Source organism: Balaenoptera ricei, chromosome 12, assembly GCF_028023285.1.
Source record: "Balaenoptera ricei isolate mBalRic1 chromosome 12, mBalRic1.hap2, whole genome shotgun sequence".
In the NCBI taxonomy this organism is placed as follows: Eukaryota; Metazoa; Chordata; class Mammalia; order Artiodactyla; family Balaenopteridae; genus Balaenoptera; species Balaenoptera ricei.
This window is the reverse complement of record NC_082650.1, coordinates 61,685,405-61,711,105: the sequence shown is the minus strand read 5'-3', so window position 1 is coordinate 61,711,105 and position 25,701 is coordinate 61,685,405. Positions and strand designations below refer to the sequence as shown.

At 36.7% G+C, this 25,701-nt stretch overlaps 1 protein-coding gene across 1 annotated transcript in view; it reads right to left on the bottom strand.

Annotated features, from left to right (window-relative positions):
- MMS22L (MMS22 like, DNA repair protein) overlaps positions 1 to 25,701 on the bottom strand; it is a 133,269-nt gene that overhangs the window by 35,524 nt on the left and 72,044 nt on the right. The gene's annotated exons all lie outside the window — the stretch shown is intronic.

The window sequence follows — 25,701 nt, the reverse complement described above, 5'->3', positions numbered from 1 at the left end:
CTAGACATAAAAACAAAATTTTAAACCATTTCTCCTGTGAGCTTTAGGGCATGATGTACCAAGAGGACAGTGAGTATTTATGGCTTATGTGTGATATTTTAAACTAAAATACTTTCCTTGTTTAGAGCAGACACAGGTGTTGAGCTAGTATATAAAACTGTGCTACATACAACCTTATTATCAGTACATTGGTCCAAAAAGATCCATAATCATTTTCACATAGTAGAAAAAAATAAAAAATAAAAAGTTATTCTCCATAAATCCATAAAACATGAATTCAATACTATCTCAAGTTTCAATTCATCATTTACTCACCTTTTTTTCCTATTGAAAATTTAGGCATCTCTAGACCTTAAAAGAAACAAAAGGGGGTATATACTAAAAGATTTTTCTAGTGATCTGGAATAGAAGGCATTTATGCAATATGCCCAGCAATTAATAATATTATTTAAAACTAAATGTGCAACTGTGATATTATTCCTGTTTCTGCTTATATTACTGCCATCTCAATTGAGAGTAGACACAAATGCATTAATACCATCCTTAGATTCGCCTTCTTCAATTAAAGAGAAAGCAGTGAAAACCAACCAGTGGAGCTAAGGCAGAAGGCTTCCTTCAATAATGGTAGTATTCCATTAAGAAAAATGACTAGGGGCTTCCCTGGTGGCGCAGTGGTTGAGAGTCTGCCTGCCAATGCAGGGGACACGGGTTCGAGCCCTGGTCTGGGAAGATCCCACATGCCGCGGAGCAACTAGGCCCGTGAGCCACAACTGCTGAGCCTGCGCGTCTGGAGCCTGTGCTCCGCAACAGGAGAGGCCACGATAGTGAGAGGCCCGTGCACCGTGATGAAGAGTCGCCCCCGCTTGCCGAAACTAGGGGAAGCCCTTGCACAGAAACAAAGACCCAACACAGCCAAAAATAAATAAATAAATAAATTAAAAAAAAAAAAAAAGAAAAATGACTAGTACTTTAAAAAAGAAGGAAATATTACATTAATTCCAACACTCCTGATGTTTTAAATCAGTTCATCTAAGGGAAGTGGACACTCAAAATAACTATATAAAATACAGAACTAACTAGTGCATGTAACTAAAGCAATTCTGCAAAAAGATCAAACTGGTTGCAAGACCACATCTTCATACTTTTCACATAACTACACAAAAGTAAAAATTTTAAGTATAAATTATGTAACACTAGGACTCTGTGCCTCTCTACACTGGAATTCTTGGATGACCATGCGATACTACTTAATGCTACTTGAAGTACTGAAAAATAAAACAAGTGTACAAATGCCTGGGGAAGGAATATCATAGTAAGCAAGTCTCATAAAAACTAACCAAATATCTGCTATGTTCTCTCTGTGTAAAAACCTGCCTGAGATGCTTTCAACTTAAACTAGTGACTAAAGAACCATTTCAGGTCCTTTAGCTTTGAGTAAGATGAATATCAAATCACTAAAATCCATTTGGCAACTAATTCATCTGCCTACATCCACAAAGCAAAGTTCATGGGTACATTTCAAGACACTGGAGTCCAAGTAAAATAATACCACCAGTTGTAAAACCCATCTATAGCTTTTTCAAAGTACTGGTCTCAAAGGATAATAAATAACTTACTGTATTTGGGTAGGATGGATTTTACTCACTATTTCTAAATAAAATAAGCCATTTCTTTACTCACTAAAATCTATTCCCCAGGAAGGGGTATTATTTCTGATCATCCTTTACAATGCCAGAAATTCTTTAACTAAAAATCAGAACAATTCTGTAAGATGGGTATCATTTAATCCTCTTTATAGATGATGAAGATGATAATAACATGCCTAAAGGTCACATGGCTAAGAAGAGCTGGCCCCATAATCTGAATCAAAATCTGACTCTGAAGCCCATACTTTTCCCTTACACACTAAGACACACACCCTTATATGCTAAGATGCATGCACATGCACGCACACACACACACGATTTAAATATTGATCAATTTTCTTCTCTCTCTACCTGGGTTGAAGAAATTTTAGTAAGCCTAAGAAAAGAAGCTAGACAAGCCACATGTAGCTTTGCCTTGTGAAGAGGCAGGGGCAAATGTTTTGAGTAAAAGACTAGCTTAACATGGGTTAAAATCATTTTGGAAATACACATATGTGGAAATACAGATAACCAGCCCACTTATGTTCTAAAAGATGCAATACATTATAGCAGAAAATAAAATCTGCTGAACGTCAAGTTATTCAAATTGCAGCTCTTATAGTAGAAACAATAGCAACATCTAGCATTTACTGGTATTTACCATGTGCCAAGCACCATGCTAGGTATTTTGTAAGCACAGTTTCTCACCCCATGTGGTAGGTACAATTATTATTCAAATCTTATAAATGAGGAAACTGAGGCAACAGAAGTAACACTTGTGTTGGGTAAAACTGCTGGTTATTAGCAAAGCTACTCTGAGCTGTGTGACCTTGAAAAAAAAAAAAAGAGTAACCTCCCAATTTTTGTTTTCTAAAGAGTTAAGATTAGGAACAATCATTTATCATCCACCCAACAGGGTTATTGTGAAGATCACATGAAATAATGTACTCAAAAGTGGTTAGGAGGGGACTTCACTGGTGGTCCAGTGGTTAAGAATTCGCTTTCCAATGTCGGGGATGCAGATTCGATCTCTGGTCAGGGAACTAAGATCCCACATGCTGTGGGGCAACTAAGCCCATGCGCCACAAGTAGAGAGCCCACATGACGCAACTACTGAGCCCGTGCGCTCTGCAGCCTGCACATCACAACTAGAGAGCCCATGTGCCGCAACTACTGAGTCTGCGCACCGCAACGAAAGATCCTGCATGCCGCAACGAAGATCCCGTGTGCTGCAACTAAGACATGATGAAGCCAAATTAAAAAAAAAAAAAAGTGTTTAGGAACCTATTGCTACACTATGGAAACACCCAAACTTTTACATACCTAGTTATCCAGGTTTTCATACGCTTCTATTTTAGCTCTGGTATCCTGCCTCTTTTGGCTTACCTCATTAAGTTCAAGCACTTTCCTGATTCCTGTAGCCAACTGCTCTTGTGCCCCACTTTCCAGGATTTGTTTTCCTGTTTTTATCTTCATGTTACTTTTTTTTAAAAATTATTTATTTATTTATTTATGGCTGTGTTGGGTCTTCGTTTCTGTGCGAGGGCTTTCTCTAGTTGTGGCAAGTGGGGGCCACTCTTCATCGCGGTGCGCGGGCCTCTCACTATCGCGGCCTCTCTTGTTGCGGAGCACAGGCTCCAGACGCGCAGGCTCAGCAATTGTGGCTCACGGGCCTAGTCGCTCTGGGGCATGTGGGATCTTTCCGGACCAGAGCCCGAACCCGTGTCTCCTGCATTGGCAGGCAGATTCTCAACCACTGCGCCACCAGGGAAGCCCCCATGTTACTTCTTGTTGTGATTTCACATATTCACTTATCCACCTTGTCCCCAACCTTCCCACCCTCACACAGACACACAAATGTACTGAGGCACCTATCACATAAGAGGCACTGAAACCTGCAGCATCTGACTGCTGCTATCTGCCAGCCTGGTCTCTGAGGCACTGTTCCTCCCTACTAACCTGGGCAGGCTTCTGGGAACACTTATTAGACTACTACATCCAGGTTTTACTTCTCATCTTTGTATGCTATTGCTTCTCCTGTAACTGATAACTATAGAACAAGGTATGACATACTGTACATCATTTTCCTGGTAGTCATAGCTGCATATGTAATATTTCTAGCATATTATGCCTCAAAATTTAAAGAAAAGTCGTCTATTGATGGACCTTGCACCACATAGAAAAAGCATAATATAATAAATGTGAGTGATGAGCGCTAACAGAAAGCAAGGGATTAACAACAATTAACAACTGAATTCCTTTTAGTTCTACTGCAAAACCTGCCAACTTTCTTCAATCTATATTAGTAAAAAATATAATGGGAAGTTCTAAGTTAAAACAAGTTGTTCTAAACCACTATGAGTAATTATTCCAAGTGCCTGATTGATCTAACTAATGGAAAACTGGATGGGAATCAGGATACTCTACCATTTTTAGTTTCAGCTAAATTCACTAAAAAAAAAAAAACCTTAGGTACTCTGGATCTTCTTGTCGTTCTTATTTTCATCTATAAAATAGGGCTATAATCTGCTCTACTACCCAGGAAGAATATAACATAACCAAAGTAATGACATTACCAGAAAACAAAACAACCAAAAACGACCCCAAAGTTTTAAAGCTGGAAGGTATCTTAAAAATCATCCAACCCAATCCTGTCTTCAAAAAATAAAAACAAAACAAAACAAAAACAGACTCCAGGCATACAGAGAATTGTGCAAAGCCTCACTAGGAAATGATAGTAGCTTAAGTTCTGACCTCCAGTTCTGTGCATGCCCAGTATTCAGGGAGAGGCAATAAGTCAGAAATCAAGCTGGCAAGCAGCCGCTCAGGCACACCCAGCAGTGCCTCCCTGTAATGGCGCCTCAGTGCATTTGTGTGTATGTGGACGAGGAGGTGAGTGGGTGGTAACAACTGAGTGAATAGGTGAGATCTAGGCAAGGAGTTTATTGGCTGTTTTGACTATTGAGGGATTATAACAAATAAAAAGCCCAGTACTGGCAATGATGCTTCTGGTCACATATAATGCACCATTAAGGCATTAAAAAGGCTCCTCAAGAGGTAAGGAAAATTATCCAAATGAACTTGTCTAGGAGAGAGCCAGATTGTGACTCTGGAAAACAGACTTAGTTTTTTTCATCTGTTAAATGGGAATAATACCCTACTATCCTCCACAGAGCTGCTAAAGTTTCAAATCACACCACTTAGGTAAAAACAATTTGTAGACTATAAGGCAAGATAATATTTACTTTAGTCTCATTGCTACTGATTCTAATTCCTAATAACCATGTTCATAGATGCAGTAGAGCATTAACTAGAAACACATGGGCTTTAGAGACAGACACACCAGAGTATAAATCCTACTCTCTCAACTACTAGTTGCATGGCCATTTCCTCAACTGCTGTAAGAATTCTTAATAAGATATATTCAGTAAATGGAATAATTATTATTATGGCCAGAGAATCAAAGACTGTTTATTGAGAATATATGTGCCTGCCCAATTCTAAGGTTTTCACCTTTATTAGCTAATTTAATCCTGTACATACTATTATTTCCCCCATTTTGTAGACAAGAAACCTAAATACAGAAAGGATAAATCATTTGATTGGGTCATACTGTTAGTAAGCAGCAGAGCCAAACTTTGAAGCCAGGTAGTCAAGCTACCATGCAACTCTGCTACAGCTACCTCAAATACCATTTTACTACCCAAATAAGTAATACATGTCTTAAATGTTATACTGCTATAGTCATTCATTCATTCATATGCTAAGTTCCTAAAAGAGGCAGTTACAAAGTAGTATAACATCCAATCCTGGTGGCACACCAGATGCACACACATTCAAAGTTTAACACTTTTGGGGAGTGTAGACTATTCTACAGGGATTCTAAAGGTCAAGGACATATGATCATTTAAAATTTTCCTGTGGTCCACAATTGAGTTAATTTTTAAGACTGAGGAAAGAGAATAAATCAGGAATCCAGTGTTGAGCCTAGCAAACCAAGCATGCTTATATCAATACTGCCTTATGGTTTTATAGAATAACACTGATGAAGTACTTAAGGTAAGGTAGTTTGCCCCATCCCAAAAATAGGGTATAGCATTAAAATATATCAATAAAAAGTGATTGTTTTTAGGAATTACCCTTATAATTGTATTAGTCTTATATTTGTGGATGATTATGGGTCTCAAATGACTTAAGTGTTTCAGTGATATTTCACTGCATTTTATGGTACACTAATAACAAGGATCTACTTCAGTAGTTATCAATCTTGACTATCATCAAAATCATCTGTAGAGCTTTCTAGAAATACTAAAGTTCTGGCCTCACTGAAGATCCTACTGCATCTTCAAGTTTGGGGCCTAAGCATATTACTTAAAAAAAAAAAAATTCTCACTCAGTGGGTCTGGGAAGGGGCCTGAGAATCTACATCTCTAGTAGGCCGATTTTGCAAGCCCATGGACCACACTTCAAGCAGTTACCTTCCTGGCTTTTCTTGTCTACAAAGTGGGAACCAAAATAATACCTATAGGATTAAATCAGTTAATTAAAGTCAAACACACAGAATAGGGTTGACACACTATTCTCAATTAACAGTCTTTGATTTTCTGGTTAACAGTAATAGATACTCCATTTATTGAATATGTCCTATTTGATTCTTGCAACAGATGAGGAAATGGTCATGCAACAAGTAGCCCATGAACCACACTGAGTAGCAAGACTATTTGTAATTCTGTACTAGAGGAGGTTGATAATCATTCCTCTACTCTGTAGGCTTAAGTGTAAAACAAAGTACAGGTTTATACTAAATTAGAAAATAAAGATCATTGAGTGCAGCAGAATCAAATGGGCATGGAAATGATTCTCAGAGGACAGGTTAAGGACAAAAAAGGTGAAAAAGAGGAAATTAAAAGCACAAAGGCATATAAGTTCCATACATTTACTAATTCAACACATATTAGACATGTTCTAAGCAGTAGGGATACAAAGTTAACACAACAAAGCCTCTGCCCTTCTGGAGCTTATATTTTAAAAAGAGACAGATAATTAAACAAACACAGATGTGGAACACCTCAGGTTGTAGTGAACTTTATGGATAAAAAGAAATCAAGGTACAGGGATAATGAGTAATGAGGGCTAATATTTCAACTAGGATGATCAGGAAACACCTTCTCATAAGGTGACATATGAGCAAAGGCTTAAATGAGTAAGGGGGAGAACCACATGGATATAGGTGGGTAGAGAATTCCAAGGAGAAGAAACAGCAGTGCATAGGTGCCTAGGCTGATGGTTTCATGGGCTCAAGAACAACAATTAGGAGGCCAGTTGGTTGAAGCACAAAGGGTGACAGAAGGAATAGCAGATGAATTCAAAGAGGTAGCTGGGTTCCAGATCATGTAAGGTCTTGTAAGCCATGATAAGAACTTTAGATAAAATCAAAGTGGATAACAAGCCACAAAAGCAGAAGAGTAACATAATTTACATCTTAAAAGGAACAAATGAAAAAGCAAGGTGTTTGGGGAAGGAAAAAAAAAGTAACCACTCTGACTATAATGGAGAATTTTTATAATAGCATTAGAAGGCAAAAAATTTTAGAATAGAAAATAGGGCTGTATTTGTTCGGTCACATATTCTCCTCATTCACTTCACAGGAAGTTACTCAATGCCAGTCACTGTATGGAATGCCAGAGGTACAGAAATAATTAAGGTACAGCCTGCTATTAAAAAAAAAAATCTAGACCTCATTCTGAAGGTAGTAAAGAATCACTGAAGGATTTTGGACTGAGGAGTGATATAATGAAAACAGTGTTTTGGGAAAGATTAATCTGGTAATGGCAAACACAATGGGTTAGAATAAAAACTGACTAGAGACAGGAGAGACCGATTATGAAGCTTCTATAAACATCTAGGTATGAGTTAATGTGCAATTTGAGCTACTTTACGAAGAAAAAAGAAAGCTAACGGAATTATTTGGCATTTTGTGAAGGAGAGGAAGGAGCAATCTATGTTATTGCTAAGTTTTGGGAGAGGGAAACAAAGTTAGGAGGGACAGTTAATTACTGTACAAGGAGAGTATATTTTGATTTGAAAACAGAAAATTTCAGTAACAAAATCCCAAAAGTTTTTGGAAATCTAGACCTAGAGTCCAAGAGTACATTCAGACTAAGGAATCACTGTGTCCAGTAGCTCAGCTCATTTTAATGTCTATTAATTACATGATGTACTGTGTTAGATACTATCAAATATGGTCCTTGCTCTCAAAGAACATACAATAAAGTGAGGAGACAGAGGTATCTACAGAGTATTATATGTACACAAAGGGAATATTTGGTCCAACTAGGGGTTTGGTGAGGGCTTCATAGAGTAAACACACCATTATCAGATTATGAAAGTTAGTTAACTGAAGTTTTAGTTAACTGAAAAATAATAGAAAAAGTTTCAGGAAGTTGTAGTAACATGAGTAAAGCATAGTGACATGAAATTGCATGGTATATGAGGGGACTCACAAACAATTTACAACATTCATAAACAATTTAGTATTACCAGAAGATGGAAGGTCAAGGGGCAGAATGATGGAAAATGAAACTAGAGTACTGATGGAGACCAAGCCATGGAGGGCCATGCCATCTAAAAAGTTAGAGCTACAAGTAAACAATTCTTTAAGGCAGAGAGAATTAACAGAGACAAAAGCAACCTACATACCCAACGTATATCTTCCCATAAATGTTCCCAATATAACCTGGAGCTTATAAGCACTACCTTAGACACACATGCATTTAAACACCCTGTGTAACTGCACAGGGCAATGTTACAATATTATTTACTTGTCTTTGAAATATTTTCATTAAAAAACTATACAGTTAATCCTTGAAAAATACTGGGGTTTATCTGCATATAATTTATAGTTGGTCCTCCAAATCTGCAGTTCCTCCACATCCAAGGATTCAACCAAACATGGACTGTAGTACTGTAGCATTTATTATTGAAAAATATCCACGTGTAAGTGGACCTGGACAGTTCAAACCCACGTCGTTCACTGGTTAACTGTACAAATAGCCATTCATCACAACAACCTTTTTATATTTTCTGCCAATGTTTGAATGCTATCTTATGCTCTACTTTAATAAAATTGAACCCGACCTATAACCATTCACATTATTAGCACAATGTAGTGCAAATGCTCTTAGCAAATGCGTGCACTACTTACTGCACTATCTTAAGTTGAATTTTTTTTTTTTTTAATGGTCTGTTTCTGCCATTTATTCTGTGTTTGGGGGAACAGTTTAGCCAATGATCAACAAGTAATAGTCCTAAACTTAGCACGAAGACTCAAAGAAACAGTATCATGCTGGATATTAAGACTGAAGTTTTACAGCACCTCAAGATGCCTTCAAGGAAATGGTTGAGGGTAAAGACCACATTAAGGCTTGGTTGAAGTCCTTTGACATTAAAACTGCGAGAAACTATAGGCAGATGGATGTCATGTCTTAGGGATTTCTAAAAGAACAAGAGAGCAATCATCACCTGACCATGACAACTCATTTCCAGAGGGCTAATGCTAGAATAACCCTGTACTGCTTATATTCAGTTAGGGCCTTTATTTCCAGGAACTCATCTTCCAAATTTAATAGCAAGTAGGTGGGTACAAGGTAATAGATGAAAGTAAGACAGGGAGAGAATATGGGCTCAATATAAAGTAAGGCAGTTTCCAAGTTAGACGGCTACCAGAATACTGGGTGGGTAAGATCATGAGTTATGATCCAGGATCTTTGTCCTTTATGTTAGAGGCACTCAGAGGTAAGATCCTCTCCGTAAGAAGTCTCACAATAAAATGTACACATCTTTGATAAACTATCTAAAGTAATACTGGTCTTTAGGGAGGATGGGAGGGAGACGCAAGAGGGAGGAGATATGGAGATATATGTATATGTATAGCTGATTCACTTTGTTATAAAGCAGAAACTAACACACCATTGTAAAGCAATTATACTCCAATAAAGATGTTAAAAAAAATTAAAAAAATAAAGTTATACTGGTCTTTTGGGATTTCAAATATGGTTCTCTTCCTCTTTAACTGTAAGTAGGTATGTATAACTGAGCAAGAATACATGCATTAGATCTTATCTAAAATGTTATGTATAGAATTCTCATACGAGAAAAAGGAGGAGGGGAACCTTACGAATTGGTGACTGAAGGAGGAAATCAGAATATATTTATTTGCAATAATGGCATAGCTCACTTATTGCACTTTGCAGATACTGCGTTATTTTACAAACTGAAAGTTTGTTGCAACTGCATTGTCAGATGATGGTTAGCATTTTTAGCAATAAAGTATTTTTTTAATAAAGGTATGTACGTTATTTTTAAGACATAATGCTATTATTGCACACAATAGACTACAGTATAGTATAAACATAACTTTTAGTTGCACTGAAAAACCAAAAAATTCACGTGACTCACTTTATTTCTATATCCACTTTATTGTGGTGGTCTGGAACCAAACCCACAATATCTATGAGGTATGTCTGTATAGGTAATAATGTGAACAGAATATTTATGGAAAATGCCTTCATTATGGAACACAGATATTATGGAACACAGATCAACAATCAAACTTAGCAACACGAGAGCCAATAATTACTGGTGATATTAAACACACCTCAATTTTTAATCTTCTTCCTCCTCTTATTTCTCTCTCTCTCTCACTTGTTCAGTCACTCACTCTGGCTCTTCCACCATTCACTGAATACTGTGGTAGTTTCAAAACATGGCCACAAATTCTTTGGCACTCCTTGCATCTGGGAGATCTGTGACTACTCTGACCAACAGAGTGCAGTGGACATGACCCTAAGTGACTCCAAGGCTTGGTAGTAAGAGGTCACAAAGCTTCTTCTTTATTTGTTAGGAAAACTCAGTCTTAGCGCCCTGAAATGCTATGTAATAAAGTACAATTACTCTGAGAACACTCTCTGTAGAGACCATAGGTAGTACTCGAGTCAACAGAATCAGCTAAGCCTGTGCTTCAGCTATTCTAGCTCAGATGCTAGACACGTTGATGAAGAAGTCATCTAGGAACCGGATCGTCTAGCTTCAGCTGGTACAGTCTCCAGCTTTTTGAGTTACCCCATACAGAAGAGCCCCAGACACAGGGGAGCAGTGAAGAGCTATCCCTGGCTTTGCATATTCTTGACCTACAGAATCTATGAGCATAGTAAAAAAGTTGTTTTGGGGGTGTTTTATGCCATTATGTTTTGGCATGGTTTATTATGCTCTAAAGAACAGGTACCAACTATATACTAAGTACTATGGTAGAAAGTAGGAATTCAAAGATGAAAAAGATACAGACCTGACTCTAGGAATTCACAGGTGAGGAGGAGGAACAAAGACTTTATTTCACTAAAAGTATAAACAAGGGGTGGTATCTGCAATGGTGCAAAGGCAAACTTAAGATGAAATAGCTATGTTTCAAGCCTCCTAGGGATCATCTGCAACACTCTCAGAAATTCTAGACTTGTTTTAGGACAAATGAATTGCAAAGATAAGGATCATTTGAGGAAAAACTACTTTAGTTTCCTAACTATCCAGCACAGAACACCTATAGCAAGCATGTACTGAGACACTCTATGGATACTATCATATTTACTCTCAATAAATTTTATTCCGTTCTGTTGCTTTCCCATTTCACTAATAATTGACAGCTTTTTAAAGCGAGTTTCATTTTAAATTTCCCTAGATATAGGGTAGTATGTTTGTGAACCTATGAAGTTCATCTTTTAAAACTAATTAATAAAGCCACCCTTCAAAAACTAGCTTAATTCTCTCCATCCCAGTAGCCTTTTCTGAAACAACAGTATACAGTCAGCTGTACTCTCTACCTACGGCTGCAATTATTATACCACATCTTACTAAATGTGTTTAGCTGCAATGTGGGAGAACGTACTTTGGTTCAAAAGAATTCAGGATCATTTTATTAAAGGTAAAGACCCAAACATTTTGGGGGTCAAATATTCCACAAGTAAGCTAGGGCTAAATTCCATTTGTGAGTACCTTTTCCTAATTGGTGGTAATAAATTCCTAAAAAGAAAGGGTCAAATGGTAATGTTGACTGATTCTTAACTACATTAACCCAAATGTTCCTGTCACAGTGAAATTTGCTCTATAATTTACCTTAATGGACTAGGTATATCAATAAATATTGAAGATGTCCAGTCTTTTTTTCTCTTCCAATTAAATCAAATCCAATTCTATGTCAACAGATTGTTCCAATGTATAATTACAATAACTAATGCAATGGGAAAAGTAGTGTCCCTTGATAATAATTTTTCTAAAACCTCTTAGGCATTCTGCATCTTCAATATTTGTCCTACACTCAAGAAATATAGTAAATTACAAAACAAGACACTACCGACCATTGCCATTTATGATAATGGATCTAAAAAAACTCATCATCAACTCCACTAGTGACTACATTTTCAGGTTTCAAAACTCAGTCAAGCAAAAGAGTCAAAAAGTACATAGGGGGCTTCCCTGGTGGCGCAGTGGTTGAGAATCTGCCTGCTAATGCAGGGGACACGGGTTCGAGCCCTGGTCTGGGAAGATCCCACATGCCGCGGAGCGGCTGGGCCCGTGAGCCACAACTGCTGAGCCTGCGCGTCTGGAGCCTGTGCCCCGCAACGGGAGGGGCCGCGATGGTGAAAGGCCCGCGCAACGCGATGAAGAGCGGTCCCCGCACCGCGATGAACAGTGGCCCCCACTTGCCGTAACTGGAGAAAGCCCTCGCACGAACCGAAGACCCAACACAGCCAAAAATAAATAAATAAATAAATAAAATAAATAAATAAAGTAGCTATAAAATTAAAAAAAAAAAAAAAATCCTCAAAGTTTAAAAAAAAAAAAAAAAAAAAAAAAAAAAGTACATAGGGATGTTTAAGAAAGAATATTCTTTATCAAAAATACAACCAAACCCTTAATAGAAATAGTAGCTTAGTCACTATTTTAATATAATGAAAAACCTGGGGCTTTAGAAGTCTGTAAATCCCTTGAAATTATGTCTAGTGTTTTGTGTATATGTATTTATTTTTATGACGAGAGAGACTACAGCTTTCAGCTTTCACGAGACTCTCCAAAGGGTTTGCCTCAAATGAATGAAAGCCACTAATTAGATCCTGTCTCTTTTCCATTCCCACTAAATGCTTCCTCTAGATTTCCAACCCCAACTCTTCTTCTCCCTCCTTTTCATTTCCTCACTCTGTGCCTCTCCTGTCCTCAACAACCCAGGTGTAACCTGTGTACCAAATACACTAACTTAAAGGGAAAGCTTAATCTGAATTCTATACAGAAAAAGCTGTTACTAGTCAATGTATAAGATCAATCATCAAAATAAATAAATGTATAAACTTCTTTGGAACAAACCTGTATTTAACAGTCCATAAATTTCTTAATTTTAATTGGTAGTTATTACAGATACCTTAGTTACACATGCATTTCTTTCCAGAGAGGCCATTTGCCATGTTTACTATAGCTCTTTAAAAGGAAGGAAAAGATAGAGGGGGAAAGAGTTTTCCTAAAAGATTACTCCTTGAGTCAACGATCTGCGGGGGTTATTATGAAGCTCCATCACTAGGGCTTGAGAGCCTCAAAGGCTTTTGTTTTATCACTAATTTCCTTTTGCAAGGCTTCAGCATGTGAGCTGATTTATCTGGTCTGCATGCTTAGGGCTTGATACATTGCTATTTGTACATGACAGGTTTCATCTGTGTAGCACCATTGAAAATATTTATCTGCACATCAAAAAAGCTCATCTCCTGATGTAAAAAATTATGCATAAACTGGGGTAAGCAATGTTAAAGAGGTGAGTAAAAGACCTGTGATATCTCATAAAATGGAACCAAACTACAGGAAGATCACCAATTGTGTATGAATGTGCAACAGGGCTAAAACAGCAGATACAGCACCAAAAAAGGAAGAAATGGAAAGACTCTTGCTTCCAGTGATAAAATAGTAGGGCTTTGTTAGCATCCTGTGAATTTTAACTGGAAATAGTTATTTACTTCGAACAAGAAAAGATGAAGTTTTATGATCAAAGAGGAAATATTTCAAAATAAACTTTAAAATAGTCCCCATTGTTTTTAACCCCCAGAAGAAAATTAACCCCTGAAGTTTACTCTTACGGGAAAAAAATGTTTAGATTTTTGTTACTGTGGTTCTTAATTAAGAAACATTTGATAAAGCTTAATGTCTTTATAGGAAAGTAACTTTAGAGAACACAGAAACAAAAAGGTAGCCAAATGTAAAACTGCTTTCCTTTCAGAAATGATAATCAGCTTAAAAACACCTGTGTAAAAGATTCTGAAAGGAGGGCACAGCCTACATATTCTAATAACAAGGTTATTTCCCAATTTCCAGCAGATGACATAGAACACATTCTTTTGAGAAAAATCAGTATTTTTCTTTGTGAAGAAGGTATACATCGAGTTAAAGAGTGTGTTCCTGTAATTCATCATCTTTCAGAACATGAGGTTACATTAGGCTCCAATCACCCTCCACTCCTACTGTTCTCAGCATTTGGTAATATAGATATTAGAGCTAATTTTCTGTCATTCAGGAAGAACTGTTGCATCACTAAACTTGTATCATCATCACCTCTGAAACACAGTAAAAATCACTGTTAGAACCAATGGTTTATTAGATCGAACCCACCATCAACAATGTCAACTCTGCCTGGTTGTGTTAACAGGAAAATGTTTTACGAGTTCTACCACTGGGCATCAAGTTAACTTCCAGCACCAGCTATGCTGTAAAACCCTGAACGTAATTTATATGGTGACCCGCGTGTGTGGGAAGCAATATCTAGGTGAAACTTCTCACAGTCTGACAAAATGCTTTGATTTGCACCATTCAGATGACTGAGCAAAAAGAGTTTAAGCAATCATCACCAATAGCCTTTATCTCCAAATGCACTAAAAATTTATTACTTTATGAGTACAACCTATTGCTTTTAGAGCTAGGCTTGATAGAATAGAAATGATTGGATAAATATTACATTTTCAACTGGTACACATCTGTCCATTAGGTCTAAATATTGGACAAGCTACGTGTTTAAGATAAACATCAGTCTTAGCTGATTCCATCACACAGTACATTTAGAAAGACTCCAAATGTTTCCATAGTAACATTTTTGCGCTTACACATAGCTGCGGATACATGTTCATTGCCAATTAGGAGAAAGTAAACTGAGAGGCCACTGAACTCTTCTTAAACAATCTACCTCTGTCTTTTACTGAGCACTTAATACAGCTGACGGTATTTACACATCTATCGCTGTGTTATGTAGCAACCGAATAATCACTCAAGCAGGATGGAACATAAATACATGGCTCACCCACTTATCTTAAATACTAGTTTACTATTCAGGCCTTCTTAGAAATTTTAAACTAGCCTAGATTTCATACTCATGGCTTTTCCAGTAGCTACCGCTGTGCACGAAGGGAAAGTTATTTAGCTGGCAACCTCTCAATCCACCTGCCCGAGATTTAGACACCTTTAAAGATGGCGAAGGGTGTTTCTGATCTGTAGATGAAGAGCACAGCTGTCATGATTACCGCACTACAACTTTTAAATATCCTTTCTAGCATCATGGGAGGGATTCTATGGACATAATCTTCAATGCCTTTGGGCTCCTGAGCAACTACAGTAGCCTTGACTAATGTGATTAACTCAGTGTTACTTTCTACTACGTTCTAATTTGGTTCGCTTAGATACTGCAAGGTAAATAGTATCTCCAGTTTGGTGATGAAAAAAAAAAGGACTTAGAGGGGTTAAATAACTTGATCAATAAATAACGGCAATGGAATTGTAACCCAGATGTGTCCGACTCCAAATCATTTTCCTCTATAAGCCATACTGAGGATCCCTAGTCAAGAAAAGATTGTAGTAATTAAAATCTTACACCTGAAGGTTTAAGTACGTACCTAATAAAATAGTAAAAGAAAACTTAAACACACATAGGATTATTTATAATAGGTATATCTTTATAATACTCCTAATCACCAGTCTTTATTCACTAAAGAAATATACTACTAATCAAGGGATCATCAGGCAAAATTACTACTGGCTATTAAGTATGATAGTTGAGCTTTTCTCCTTAACTAAGGTTTCCAGCCTTGCTTTCATGCATTTTGTTTGCCACACTAAACAAAAATAATTGCAGAGTGCACAATGGATATAAAGCAAAAACTTACTATTTAGAAATAAGTCATCCTATATTCCATACACAAAGCTATTTGTTACAGTACTACTAGAAGAGACTTAAGCATTTAACTTGGAATATCTAGCAAGATCTTTTAAGCTGTTTCTCTTATCTTGTTCTTCACAATTAGAAACTAGAAAATCCCACTTGTCTAGAAAGGAAAAAAAAAAAAAAACAAGAAGATCGTCCCTTCTAGGGTTAACAGATGCTTTTTGTAAGATTTTAGGTAAGATTAACCTTTTGCTCACAATAGGACTGGTTATTGGTTTTATTTTTTTACCATCTTTAACGCAGGTAAAAATCAATATAGAGCGAGACAAAGGGCTCTAGAGGGTCTGGCTACACCAGCTTTTGGTTTGGCTCCTGCACAATTCTACAACATGCTGAGGCTGGGAAGGATTAGCCTGCTTGTGTTGGGTAAACCGATGATACTCAATAAACAGTTTCTGTTGTAAACCCCTTAGGACGTGCAAAGCCACACTAGTTGGCAATAGACCAGATAAGCTGCAGAACCAGCTGTAATCTCATTTAGACCTGAGCTGATCCTCCTGTCCTTTCATTCCACAGGATCAAAGCAAACCACTGAGGAGGCAGCTGTATTATAGCGGCTCTGTTTGGTGGATGCAGCAAACATTTCATAAATTCCACTCCTTGAAGCAAGTCTCTACCTAATCTACCCAGAGTTTGGACAATCAATGAATTTCTGAATTCATTAGACTGATTATTACAGGGTAACCATTTTCTCTTTGGAGAAATGTGATGACTGCCTACCAACTTTACAAAGCAGTTCCTGTTTCTGACCATTGTTTTTTTTTTCTTGAGGGGCCCAAAACATCCCCCACAACAGCAAATAAAAATGGTTTAAAATTTCTTAGCTCATGATCTTTAATGCATATTAACAAGCAAACAATATATGATGCCGAATTCCTCCCGCTGTTGTAGTAGCTGACTATCACTCAAATGCATCCAAGCTTTAACAGTGGTCCGTAATTCCACGTTCAATGACATGCGGGCAGGGAATGCCAACTCTTACTGTCGTACCATACCATGTGTTGGCCGAAAGCGATATTCAGAAAAAATTTATAGAAAAGGTTTCTGAAGTTCATTAGAAAATATTATTTAACACTTATGTGTAACTTTTCTATAAAACAACACAACTTTTAAAGCATTCCAAAGTGAGAGTATTGTGTTTCAAATAAGTGTTTCTTTCCCCCTTTCAACAGAACAGACACTGTACTACCTCATTTTACTGGAAATTTCCTTTAATAGAAATCCAGATTTCAAGTTATGATGCTTTAGAAAGTAGTCATCACTCCCAAATTTAAGAGAATACTAACTGGATGCATAATGGGCACTGAGAGAAGGTAATCGGTCATAGATCATTCTAAATAGTAAACAGGAAGGAAGTGAAACCCCAAACAGACATGCACGGCTATATATAAAACATCAGCACTTAAAAATAATCGACTAAAAATTTAATGCTGAAGGACAAGTTGAGAGAAATCCTATGGAACATCTATTCAGGGAGTTGGCAAAATTTTTTGGTAACTATTTAGGCCTTGTGGGCCACATACGGTGTCACACATTCTTGCTATTTTACAAAGTTTAAAAAACGTAAAAACCATTATTACCTCAATGGCTGTATAAAAACAGGCCACGGGCCAGATTTGGTCAGCAGCACATTGGTTTGCCAACCCTTTCTAGTCCAAATCACTCATTTTACAGGTGAGGACACAGACCTTCAGAAAAATGAATTCTTTTTTTTTTTTCTTGAAATAATCTTTTTTATATATATATATAAATTTATTTATTTGTTTTTGGCTGCGTTGGGTCTTCGTTGCTGCATGCAGGCTTTCTCTAGTTGCAGCGAGCGGGGTCTACTCTTCGTTGCGGTGTGCGGGCTTCTCATTTGTGGTGGCTTCTCTTGTGGAGCACGGGCTCTACGCACGTGGGCTCAATAGTTGTGGCGCACGGGCTTAGTTGCTCCGCAGCATGTGGGATCTTCCCAGACCAGGGCTCAAACCAATGTCCCCTGCGTTGGCAGCCGGATTCCTAACCACTGTGCCACCAGGGAAGTCCCTGAGTTCTTTTTATTATTAAGTGTCAGCACTGGAATTCAGACCTACTGAGTCCCACTCTGGGATTTTTCTACTGCCTCCCAACATTTATTCCAAATTGCTTCCAAAAAAAAAAAAAAAAAAAATGGTGTGAAGAATCTACCGTACTTCAGAAACATTTGAAAAAGGTAAGCAAGAAAGACTGGGACTTGTCAATCCATACAGTGTACCAAAGTGACCACACACTAACTGATTCAATCACTTCCAAGCTAACAAATTCTGCAGTGAATGATCCGCATCTCTCCAATCCATTCTTCAGATATAAAAGGGTCCCAATTAACATAATCACATAATAACAGCAAAAATAATAAATATCAAAACCTTAACTCTTCTAATATTTGCAAAATCCAGATTTTGTAATAATAACACCATGATAGGAAACCTCAAAACTGTATAATTATACTTTAATTGTATTGTGAGGCATGCATGAATCACAAAGTTTAAGTACCAAGGACAGAATTATAATAATTCTGTAAAACAAATTTAAGCTAGCTAAGTAGGTCAGAACCACTAACATGCAACAGGAGACCTCCGGGAATTTATCAGTTAATGGCTATTTATGTGCAAATGAGTGCCCTCCAACCCTCCAAAATCCTGTGTAGCTGAAGGGTATTTCTGTTAACCAGGAGCACTGCTTAACTGCCGAGGCATAAATTAAACCATTTTATTGGAATGATTTTTAATTCCTCTACTTTCCTCTTACCACATTCCCCTCTACCTTTCTGGAAGCACAATTTACAGAACATATTTAAAAGAAGAAAAAAAAAGATGGCCGGAGAGTTTTCAAAACTGGTCTCCCTTGTCCTCCACATGTACATGTACACTACACCTTCAGTAAAATTAAAGGAAACATTTCATAGACTTCACATCCTCCAAAGGGAACTTACATTGTTAAAAAACTACAAGTTTCAATATAAGCACTACATTAATGCACTATTTTACAATGAATTAAAATAAAATTCTGTTCTATATCCTTATATTTTTATCTTACAGAGGACGAAGAAATTCAGTGCAGTTTGCATCATTTTTGTCACAACATCAAACTACATACCTATCAAAGTATACTCTAAGAAGTGGGAAATAAGCTTTTTCTCTTTCTTTAAACAAAACAAAATAAAAGAAAACCCTTAGTGCTTAATTTCTAACTTGCCTCAAAATACAGTGAAGCATTTGGGTATGGGAAAGCCAGAATAAAATTTTTCATTGTGACATAAATACGGTTAAAAGAAACCACTGAACATCTGTTATCAGGATCATGCCAAACTTACTCAAGCACAGAGGTAGCATAAAGTTAGATACTTTCTAACTTCTAGATTTTGGGTGAAATAACAGTTATCTAAATCAACCCTTTATTAATAGAGTGGCAATTTAAAAGTTTCAACTTGTGCTACCATTCCCTTTCTTTCTCTCCCATTATTAACTGAAAAAATATAATCGAATGCTAAGTAAAAGACATGTAGAAACCAAGATAAGACACAATATCTTTAAAATTACAGTATTTTATAGCACAGGTAAAACCTCAGCACTTTAAGCTAGAGTCAAAAAAAATGTAATACTTGTGGGAACTCTCTATTTTAAACATACAACTAATAAAAGTTTCTGGTAAACTCCTTCAAAAAGATAAGAAAAAACGTTCTACTCATCTTTCCATAATTGAATTTTCCAGAGTTGTAAGTAAATTATGGCAGAGCAGATGATTATATCAAGTTTGCTTCTGATTAGTATGCTTTGGAAACATATCACTTCTGGATTCAGAGAGCGATCATCAAAGGTATCAAGTGCTCCACTGGACAATTATGTTTGCATATGAAATAAGGAACAGAAATCTCCAGCCTAATGCCATGTGTTATACTCAAATGCATAATATATATGTCATAGAAATTAAGATGCATTTATAGCCTGAAAACATAATTTCATTACAACTGCTTTTAGGAAGAAAAATATTAACTACAAAAGATAAATTCTCACACAAATGTAACCATCTGTTAAAGGTCACCACCCTACTTCAAAAGGGAACTCTCAGAAGCTATAAAGTAAGGGCTCACTTGGCTCTCCATTCCCCCCCCCCCCACTACCCCTACCCTTTTTGGTTAGGGACAATACAGTCAGTGTTCATGCCAGAGTCTTCTAGTCACGGGCAGATTTTCTGTCAGATCTCTATGTACCAAGCACTGCCCTAAGGCTTAAGTAACCCTGCCCAGAGATAAACAGGACCTTCTCTTATTGCAGAGACAACAGATACCTAGCCGGCTTGCTGAAGGAGTACCAAAATTAAGAGGTAAGTCTCATATTTAGACTATCCCCTTCAAAACTGCGTAACAGCATCACACAAGGAAGAAGACTGTGCAGGTATATAAAAGTCATTGAAAGTTACCAATATCTGCATTTACATGGCTGAAATAGCAGACAAAATGACAGAATATTAAAGTTTTCTGACATCCTTAGGGTAATGAGATCAACACCACCACTGAGGGAAATCATAGACCACAGAGTAAATGAAAACTTTTATCACTCTGGAAGAAGCCGCCAAACCTAAAATTTCCATAATTGCTCAAGACATTGCTTGAATATTATTGCCTGATTATACAGCACCACCCTGGGTCATCAGATCATCTCTTTCCATTATTCCCTCTATCACTTACTCCTGACTTCAAAACTAATGCTCCTTCCTACCACAGTGTATTTTTTAAAATTACTTTTAATTTTTTTTTAATTACTTTTAATTTTTAAAATATATTTTTGTATCACTAGTCTTTTATTTTTAACCACAATAGCTTCCTACTTAGTTTCCTTACCTTTTACTCAATCATGCCAAAACCACCAAAGACTTATTAAGCACTGTATGTTAGGCACTTTAGCTGGATACCTAGTGCTGAAATAAAAATAAGAATAAGACAAATTCCCTGCCCTCAAAAAGTATCATTCTAGTGAAGAAGATGGACAAAGACAGATATGGCATTTCAAGTGATAACTGCTCTGGAAGCCACTCGCTCTGCCTGGGGAGCCTGGAAACTCTTCACAGGGGAAACTGCATATTCCACTTACACCTGAAAGGAAATAAGCTTTCCAGGCAGAGAAAGAATCCAGGAACGTTTCAGGCAGGGGGATGAAGAGGAAAGGACCAGGTCAGATTTTTTTTGTCAGGGAATTTATGATTCAGTCTGGGGGAGAAGAGCACATGTGTTTAAAGAACTGCTCTCATACTGTCCCTCTACTTAAAACCTATAGTCGTTGATTTCCTCCTCACCCACATCTATACTCTTGCACCAGTTTCGAAGCCCTTCATAATCTGGTTTCATCTTCCTACCAAAGCACGTATCCTCTTCTTTCATCAGACTAGATTCTTTACCAGCACCACCCCCTGACCCCGGCCAAAACATTTAACCCATTACAACTTCCAGTTCTTGTATCACGCTCCAATTCTAGCATTTTTCCTTCCTTCCTTCCAACAAGTTATATAATTGCTATTCTTATATCCCACCACTTTCAAGAGGCCTTTCCCATCCTTCCTCCTGGCAGTTTCCTTCATTACAAGTGTAAATTCTTCTTCTCCTTTAATACTCAGTTCAAATGCCACCTGTTTCGAAATAATTTCCTAATACTCTCATTCTATCTCTCTTCTTTCTTCTTTCTACTACTGATTAATTACAGTAATATCTTATGATATTCATTATTTATTAATTTTCACTTTTTGAGCTACATCACAGTTATATACATATTATTTACTAAAAAATAATCTCCCTAAGAACAACGTCTGTATTTTTTGCACATAAAGAAGTATTCTGCACTAGTAGAGCTCAATAAATGTTACTGTATGATCCTATTTACTGAATTACTACAACATCTCACTAATGTTTTTTTAATATTGTGTGCGGTATCCTGTATCTCCAACTAGAGAACATCTGGTGCCTCTCTCATGTCCTACCCAGGACCAGGTTAGGACAAGTCCATATAAAGCATCCAAAAAATATTTGCCTAGATTTTCATCTACCCTCCACCCACTCAACCCACTTAGTTACAATTTATTTGTTAATTCTTCAAATTTTTCTTCCCTGCTAAGGCATAGGAAAATGAGAACTCAAACTGACTGAAGTCCCTGACATACAAGAAACTCTCATTAAATACGCTGTTTAGTAACGAATTATGACTTGGTTATTATGCCTCTATCTAAAAAAATAACATGCAAAAAGTAGCCACCTCAGTATTTATTGACTAACTTATTTTTTCTAATGTATAACTAAAAATCACCAATTACTGGCCGAAGTCAAAATATTCAATAATATTTGTAGCACTGTGAGTTGGTGCTTAAAAAAGTGTTTCCTTTTGTCATTCTTTTTTGTGTTTTTATTTTGTGCATGCTACATAAAACAGGGGGATAAAAACAGCTCTACATAAATAAAAGAAAAAATTAAAGCCAATTAAGTAAATTTTAGTTTAATTTTGCTGGCAGTGTAAATCATATTTCCATTTATCAACTTTAAAAAGAAAAGCAAATTTACTTAAAAATATAATTGATAGAATTAGAAACGCTGAAGTAATCTAATCCAACTCTTTACCCTTCAGATGAAAGAGCTGAAATATGGGGCCAGCCTGAGGTCCCACTGAAGTTAGGGTACAAAAAGATCTTTCTATCACTTCACATCCCATCTCAATTTGCTTCTCTACAGAAATTTAATTTATTCTTAAACCAGTGGTCTCTCTCATAAAATAAATGTAAATACTGTATTAATGAATACTTGAGGGCATTCTATAGAATGTATTTAATATGCAAGACCACAGGTGAACATGAACAGGTAGCGATTTCAACCTATTTCATTAACTTTGAAACTTTGTATTAAACATAAATAAAAGAACTGAAATGAGAATGAATAAAGGATTCTCTAACTTCAGTGATTCCAAAATAAAAGGTATAAAAGACAAAAAGAGAATTAATGTATATGAAAATTTAATCTTTTTTGCTCTCCCCCCTCCCCCACCCCAGCGTCATTATTCCAATGAGATTAAATATATCCACCTGCTATGGACTAAACTGCATCTTCCCAGATTCCTATTGAAGCCCTAACCCACCAGTATAGCTGTATGAGGACCCTAAGGAAGTAATTAAGGGTACATGTGGTCATAACGTTGGGGCCCTGATCCGATAGGATTAGGGTCCTTATAGGAAAAGACACCAGAGTCTCCCTCCTCCCTCAACAATGCCCCCGCAAGGAAAGCTCATGTGAGCACACAGTGAGAAGGTCTTCTCACTAGGAAAAGAACTCTCACTAGAAATGGACCAGGCTGGCACCTTCTCAGACTTTCAACCCTCATAACTGAAAGAAAATAAATTTCTGTTGTTCAAGTGACCTAGTCAGTCTGTAGTCATTTTGTTATGGCAGCCTGAACACACTAAGACACCATCTGCCCAGCGTTTTAAACAGTTTATATATTTAAATGATATAAGCACCTAGTGCCTACTAGTCCTAATCTAAATGAAAAATGTAGAATAGCATCCGAAAAGATAAGACATGATTATATCGGTCCATATGAAAATAATGGGAAAACTGAACCATGTTTACTATCTCTAAAGTAGGCAAAATGAACTTGTCTTCTGGGAAACTGGGATTTATAATTACATCTTGTCACAAAACTTCCACTGTAATATAATTGTGAAAAGCCTGGACCATTAGTCTGACCCAAAACATGGAACTTCTTATATTCTGGAGACCACCTACCATTTTACATGTGTGGTCTTCAGAATATAAGAAACTCCACACATATATTGGCTCAAACTAATGATCCAGGCATTTCAGAATTCGGAAAAGAGCAACTGTGGAGATATAAAACTTGGAGCCATTAAATAGCTGTTTTTCACTACACTGTAGTTCTATGAATGTAGGATACAGCTTGGTGTACACAGAACACTTGTTGGTTCAGTACTGAGACACAGAAAGTATTCAAGAAATGTATGCTGAATTACACTGGAATTCCTCCCAGGAAACCAAAAGAAAAAAAACTGTCAACTGTTAAATATGTGTATGCATATACACATAAATACATATATATTTATTTTTTAAAGATTATGACATTTATATACGTAAAATCCTTAAAACTTCTATATATCCAAAAGGAAATGTAAAATGCAAACTTCAGTATATTTGAAACATACACGATGTTCCTAAGTTGATGTATTCAATCTATAATTTGCTACGGCAAATTAATATTAATAATCAAACAAGGTTACTTAGTGAGAGGTCATTAGAACAATTCTCATTCAGGGTTATAAGCTTTTCAAAGAAAAGTTCATTTTATAATGAAATTGCTTTACTCTAACAAGAAAAATAATTTTTCTTTCCCTACTTTTTCCTGGGGGCATTCCTCTCAAAGCTCATCATCATTCTAAATATTTAAATCTGGAATGGTGGCTGCCTGGACTAGATGTACAACTGTTTTCCAACCCTTCACTATTTTATGCTGGATTCTCCATTTCTTGAACCCAAGATATTTCTTGTTCTTGGCTAAGTCCTTCATTTCCCTGAAGGACACACTGTCTGGCAGTATATCTCAAAAGTATAAAACTAGAAGAAAAAAGGCAAGTGGCACAGCTGTATGCAGTATCTCTGGTATGACAGCATTTATGTAAACTTTTGAAAATGCACAATGCAATACTACATATTGGTTTTGGATTCTATTTTGTCATGTTAAATGATCAAAGTTTGTTGTCCTGAAAAGATCAAATGTTTATAGAACATTTAAAAAGTGGGGGGAAAAGATACATTAAAGTTTCAGAGAACAGGAACAGGAAAAAAAAAAACCAAAAACAACAGATGTAGGAAGAAAGAAATGTAGAAAAATATACCAATGACATAGTGCTGTAATTAACAATTCACTAAAGACCCTTACATATGCTTATAAGTGGCTAAGTTTTTATTTTTTATTAGTAAAAGGAATATGTTAAAGGTATCAGAAACAACATTAAAAACTTTTGAATGAATATCTATCCACCTAAGCACAAGCTGCTGAAGACTTATAATGTCTCCTTTCTAATTTTTCTGCCACCAATCATCTCTGCAACATAGTGTGACTGACTTATTGCCATATAATCACATACTTTATTTCCTATAGGGCAATCTCAGAGAAAATTCTGTAAGTGATGTAGAAGAGTTTTAAGGAGAGCCTCTTCAACACTTGGTTATTGATCACAGTGTATTTCTTTGCTTGTATGTCGGCCTCACTATACTGGGGCACTTGAGAGCAGCGATCTCTATTTTCAGCATCTCCGTTTTCTCCAATACCAGCACAAAGTCTGCCACAGCAGGTACCTGCTGGGCACTCAATAAAGGTGGACTGACTGAAAAGTATACTTATTTCTGTTTCATGCAAAGGCACAAAATTAATACAGCCAGAATTCTCTAAGCCGTAAGAAAAAAAAAAGGGGAGGGGAGACACTACTAAGAAACTAGAGTTAATTTATGCTTTCACTTCAAACATAACTGGTATCCTTTTCAGGGAATACCATTGAACCGAACATTCAGAATGGAGCTCTAAAAATCTTAGAGTGGAAAACTCTGTATCTTAAAATTTACTTGTAATATACATTCTTTCACTTCACTTCTCTGAAACCAATGGATAAGCAGTAATGATAATAAAAGCAATCATCACTTGGGTACTCTGCTAGACACTTGACATATATTATCTCTTTTGGTCTTCAAACCAGTTCTTTAATGTGTATTAT